Here is a 6,279-nt window from a genome sequence, read left to right as displayed (position 1 = left end):
CGTAGCGGCGGTCCGTGGCTAAATCGGGGGAAGGGGGAGAGCACGAAAACCGGCACACTAGATCGTGAGGTCTTCAGCCGGCGCCATTTTTCAAAATGGCCACCGCAAAATGGCGGCGGCCATAGACGAAAACGATTCGACGCAAGAGGTCGTTCCGGACCCCCGCTGGACTTTTGGCAAGTCTTGTGGGGGTCAGGAGGCCCCCCAAGCTGGCCAAAAGTTCCTGGGGGTCCAGCGGGGGTCAAGGAGCGATTTCCTGCCGCGAATCGTTTTCCGTACGGAAAATGGCGCCGGCAGGAGATCGACTGCAGGAGGTCGTTCAGCGAGGTCCGGAACCCTCGCGAGATTTCCGGACCTCGCTGAACGACCTCCTGCAGTCGATCTCCTGCCGGCGCCATTTTCCGTACGGAAAACGATTCGCGGCAGGAAATCGCTCCTTGACCCCCGCTGGACCCCCAGGAACTTTTGGCCAGCTTGGGGGGGCCTCCTGACCCCCACAAGACTTGCCAAAAGTCCAGCGGGGGTCCGGAACGACCTCTTGCGTCGAATCGTTTTCGTCTATGGCCGCCGCCATTTTGCGGCGGCCATTTTGAAAAATGGCGCCGGCTGAAGACCTCACGATCTAGTGTGCCGGTTTTCGTGCTCTCCCCCTTCCCCCAATTTAGCCACGGACCGCCGCTACGGAGGACTCCCAGGTAATTTAATGCATTGGGGGGGGGGTTCGGGAGGGTGGGGGATTTAATTTAAAGGGTCGGGGGTGGGTTTTAGGGGGTTTTAGTTTGCCGGTTTTCCTGCCCTCCCCCTTCCCCCGATTTACGATTTTTTGACGATAAATCGGGGGAATTGGTATTGTATCGTGGCCCTAACGATTTTTGACGATTTAAAATATATCGGACGATATTTTAAATCGTCAAAAAACGATTCACATTCCTAGTGCACTGTCACTAGCTGAAACACACACACACCTCTGCTCCGGTACACACGCCAAAGGGCCCAAATAGCCAGATAGCTTATTTGGGACCCTCCTCCCCAAGCTGTGGCCAATAGCTAGGGACCTTTCACGTGAGGGCTAGGAACCCATCAAGACTCCGTGTGTGACATGTTTCAAGTTGACCAAGAGCAGATCCTGTCCCTTATCTGAAAGGTAGTCCCAAAAAACAGTCCAGAAGATGGTCTATGAGTGCCAGAAAGCAGATAACAAACCGTAGACCAGTTGTCTTAGTTCTTGGATTATTTCTATTTGTGTTTCTTACCTTGATCTCCTTAACAAAATTATTCCAAGAACCAAGACAACTGGTCTGCTCCATATCTGAAAAGTGCACACTGTCATTGCGAAACAGTGCTGAGCAATCTGCGTACATCCAGACATGGTATCTTATGTGCACACTACCCTGGCACTTGACAAACATCCCAATTGGCTTGTTTAGTTTCCTCATCCAATGTGTCCAGAATAGCGAGTCAAGAAACTGGCGGCAAGAGATGATCTCCAACCAGATGAATGTGGTTCTGGGCATTAAGGACAGGATGACAGTAATGTCACTCCTCATATTATCTAATAGGCGTCTGGGCATTACTCCCAAGTCATTGCCGCCAAGGTGTATGACTAGTACTTCTGGAGGAGTGAACTTCATCAATTGTTGCCATATCAGGGAACCAGCTGATCCCAACTCATGCCCCTGTGACCCAGCCATCACACCATGCTGTCTCTTGGCCCGCTGTTCCACCCATAATACAAAAGAATGTCCCATGATCCATATCTGTTGATACAGCCGATGAGAGCCTGAAGACAAGGCATTAGTGGTAATGTCATTGGTATGGGAAAGCCTGCTGGTGGGATACATGGGTCACTGTTAGCATCTACGGTGTAATGGGATGCAGGATTTTGCTTGCCTGCCTAATGTAGGACATCTGTCGATATGCTGGATGTCAGTGCCTGGCAGACCCGATGCTGCTGTGCTCGAGGCCACCCCGATTCGGAAGGAGTGATTCCCGAACTGCTCCAGCTTCAAACCAACCACTTCCAGGGTGCACTTGAGGACGGCATTAAACTGGTATTTGCTCAGTGGGAGTGAGTTAGCATGGAATAGAAATTGTAACCCCCAGAGGGTCTGACCATCCTATATCGTGCACCATTGGCCACTGGGCATAAGAACATAACATGCCATACAGGGTCAGACCAAGGGTCCATCAAGCCCAGCATCCTGTTTCCAACAGTGGCCATTCCAGGCCATAAGACCCTGGCAAGTACCCAAAAACTAAGTCTATTCCATGTTACAGTTGCTAGTAATAGCAGTGGCTATTTTCTAAGTCAACTTAATTAATAGCAGGTAATGGACTTCTCCTCCAAGAACTTATCCAATCCTTTTTTAAACACTGTTATACTAACTGCACTAACCACATCCTCTGGCAACAAATTCCAGAGTTTAATTGTGCGTTGAGTAAAAAAGAACTTTCTCCAATTAGTTTTAAATGTGCCACATGCTAACTTCATGGAGTGCCCCCTAGTCTTTCTATTATCTGAAAGAGTAAATAACCGATTCACATCTACCCGTCCTAGACCTCTCATGATTTTAAACATCTCTATCATATCCCCCCTCAGCCATCTCTTCTCCAAGCTGAAAAGTCCTAACCTCTTTAGTCTTTCCTCATAGGGGAGCTGTTCCATTCCCCTTATCATTTTGGTAGCCCTTCTCTGTACCTTCTCCATCGCAATTATATCTTTTTTGAGATGCGGCAACCAGAATTGTACACAGTATTCAAGGTGTGGTCTCACCATGGAGCGATACAGAGGCATTATGACATTTTCCGTTTTATTCACCATTCCCTTTCTAATAATTCCCAACATTCTGTTTGCTTTTTTGATGGCCGCAGCACACTGAACCGACGATTTCAATGTGTTATCCACCATGATGCCTAGATCTCTTTCTTGGGTTGAGGCACCTAATATGGAACCTAACATTGTGTAACTATAGCATGGGTTATTTTTCCCTATATGCATCACCTTGCACTTATCCACATTAAATATCATCTGCCATTTTGATGCCCAATTTTCCAGTCTCACAAGGTCTTCCTGCAATTTATCACAATCTGCTTGTGATTTAACTACTCTGAACAATATTGTATCATCTGCAAATGTGATTATCTCACTCGTCGTATTTCTTTCCAGATCATTTATAAATATATTGAAAAGTAAGGGTCCCAATACAGATCCCTGAGGCACTCCACTGTCCACTCCCTTCCACTGATAAAGTTGTCCATTTAATCCTACTCTCTGTTTCCTGTCTTTTAGCCAGTTTGCAATTCACAAAAGGACTTTGAAAAGAAGTTGGCTGTAGAGGCAAAAACTCACAGTAAAAACTTTTTTAAATATATCCGAAGCAGAAAGCCTGTGAGGGAGTCAGTTGGACCGTTAGATGATCGAGGGGTTAAAGGGGCACTTAGAGAAGATAAGGCCATCACGGAAAGATTAAATGATTTCTTTACTTCGGTGTTTACTGAAGAGGATGTTGGGGAGGTACCCGTAATGGAGAAGGTTTTCATGGGTAATGATTCAGATGGACTGAATCAAATCACGGTGAACCTAGAAGATGTGGTAGGCCTGATTGACAAACTGAAGAGTAGTAAATCACCTGGACCAGATGGTATACACCCCAGAGTTCTGAAGGAACTAAAAAATGAAATTTCAGACCTATTAGTAAAAATTTGTAACTTATCATTAAAATCATCCATTGTACCTGAAGACTGGAGGATAGCAAATGTAACCCCAATATTTAAAAAGGGCTCCAGGGGCGATCCGGGAAACTACAGACCGGTTAGCCTGACTTCAGTGCCAGGAAAAATAGTGGAAAGTGTTCTAAACATCAAAATCACAGAACATATAGAAAGACATGGTTTAATGGAACAAAGTCAGCATGGCTTTACCCAGGGCAAGTCTTGCCTCACAAATCTGTTTCACTTTTTTGAAGGAGTTAAACATGTGGATAAAGGTGAACCGGTAGATATAGTATACTTGGATTTTCAGAAGGCGTTTGACAAAGTTCCTCATGAGAGGCTTCTAGGAAAAGTAAAAAGTCATGGGATAGATGGCGATGTCCTTTCGTGGATTGCAAACTGGCTAAAAGAAAGGAAACAGAGAGTAGGATTAAATGGGCAATTTTCTCAGTGGAAGGGAGTGGACAGTGGAGTGCCTCAGGGATCTGTATTGGGACCCTTACTGTTCAATATATTTATAAATGATCTGGAAAGAAATACGACGAGTGAGATAATCAAATTTGCAGATGACACAAAATTGTTCAGAGTAGTTAAATCACAAGCAGATTGTGATAAATTGCAGGAAGACCTTGTGAGACTGGAAAATTGGGCATCCAAATGGCAGATGAAATTTAATGTGGATAAGTGCAAGGTGATGCATATAGGGAAAAATAACCCATGCTATAATTACACAATGTTGGGTTCCATATTAGGTGCTACAACCCAAGAAAGAGATCTAGATGTCATAGTGGATAACACATTGAAATCGTCGGTGCAGTGTGCTGCGGCAGTCAAAAAAGCAAACAGAATGTTGGGAATTATTAGAAAAGGAATGATGAATAAAACGGAAAGTGTCATAATGCCTCTGTATCGCTCCATGGTGAGACCGCACCTTGAATACTGTGTACAATTCTGGTCGCCGCATCTCAAAAAAGATATAATTGCGATGGAGAAGGTACAAAGAAGGGCTACCAAAATGATAAGGGGAATGGAACTGCTCCCCTATGAGGAAAGACTAAAGAGGTTAGGACTTTTCAGCATGGAGAAGAGACGACTGAGGGGGGATATGATAGAGGTGTTTAAAATCATGAGAGGTCTAGAACGGGTAGATGTGAATCGGTTATTTACTCTTTCGGATAGTAGAAAGACTAGGGGGCACTCCATGAAGTTAGCATGGGGCACATTTAAAACTAATCGGAGAAAGTTCTTTTTTACTCAACGCACAATTAAACTCTGGAATTTGTTGCCAGAGAATGTGGTTAGTGCAGTTAGTATAGCTGTGTTTAAAAAAGGATTGGATAAGTTCTTGGAGGAGAAGTCCATTACCTGCTATTAAGTTCACTTACATCCCGATACTGTAAAACCGCGGGAGAGCGGACGAACGCCCGCTCTCCCGGCGCACGCACCGGCCCTTCGCCGGTGCGAGCTATCCAGTATGCTCCAGCATGCAAATTAGGCGACGCGGTGCAAACGAGGGAAAGGAGGCGCTAGGGACACTAGCGCGTCCCTAGCGCCTCCTTTTGGCCTGGAGCGGCGGCTGTCAGCGGGTTTGACAGCCGACGCTCAATTTTGCCGGCGTCAGTTCTCGAGCCCGCTGACAGCCACGGGCTCGGAAACCGGACGCCGGCAAAATTGAGCGTCCGGTTTTCGGCCCGACAGCCGCGGGCCGAATTCAAATTTTTTTTTTTTACTTTTTTTTACTTTTGGGGACCTCCGACTTAATATCGCTATGATATTAAGTCGGAGGGTGCACAGAAAAGCAGTTTTGATAGGGCCATCAACATGCATTTGCATGTTGAGGGCGCTATTAGGTGCCGCGGGTGGGCCGCGTGTTTTCCTCCCCTTACTGAATAAGGGGTAAGGGAAAACACGCGTCCAGAGCAGGCTGACAGTGCGCTCTGACGGAGCACACTTTACTGTATCGACCTGTTAGAGAATAGCCACTGCCATTAGCAATGGTTACATGGAATAGACTTAGTTTTGGGGTACTTGCCAGGTTCTTATGGCCTGGATTGGCCACTGTTGGAAACAGGATGCTGGGCTTGTTGGTCTGACCCAGTATGGCATTTTCTTATTTTCTTATGCTCTTATGGACATCGCAACCTATCCCATGACTTTTTACTTTTCCCAGAAGCCTCTCATGAGGAACTTTGTCAAACGCCTTCTGAAAATCCAAATACACTACATCTACTGGTTCACCTTTATTCACATGTTTATTAACTCCTTCAAAAAAGTGAAGCAGATTTGTGAGGCAAGACTTGCCTTGGGTAAAGCCATGCTGACTTTGTTCCATTAAACCATTTCTTTCTATATGTTCTGTTATTTTGATATTTAGAACACTTTCCACTATTTTTCCTGGCACTGAAGTCAGGCTAACTGGTCTGTAGTTTCCCAGATCGCCCCTGGAGCCCTTTTTAAATATTGGGGTTACATTAGCTATCCTCCAGTCTTCAGGTACAATGGATGATTTTAATGATAGGTTACAAATTTTTACTAATAGGTCTGAAATTTCATTTTTTAGTTCCTTCA

The sequence above is a fragment of the Rhinatrema bivittatum genome, chromosome 1 (genome assembly GCF_901001135.1).
Source record: "Rhinatrema bivittatum chromosome 1, aRhiBiv1.1, whole genome shotgun sequence".
Taxonomy (NCBI): domain Eukaryota; kingdom Metazoa; phylum Chordata; class Amphibia; order Gymnophiona; family Rhinatrematidae; genus Rhinatrema; species Rhinatrema bivittatum.
The sequence above is the reverse complement of the archived record's forward strand: the minus strand, read 5'-3'. Positions refer to the sequence as shown.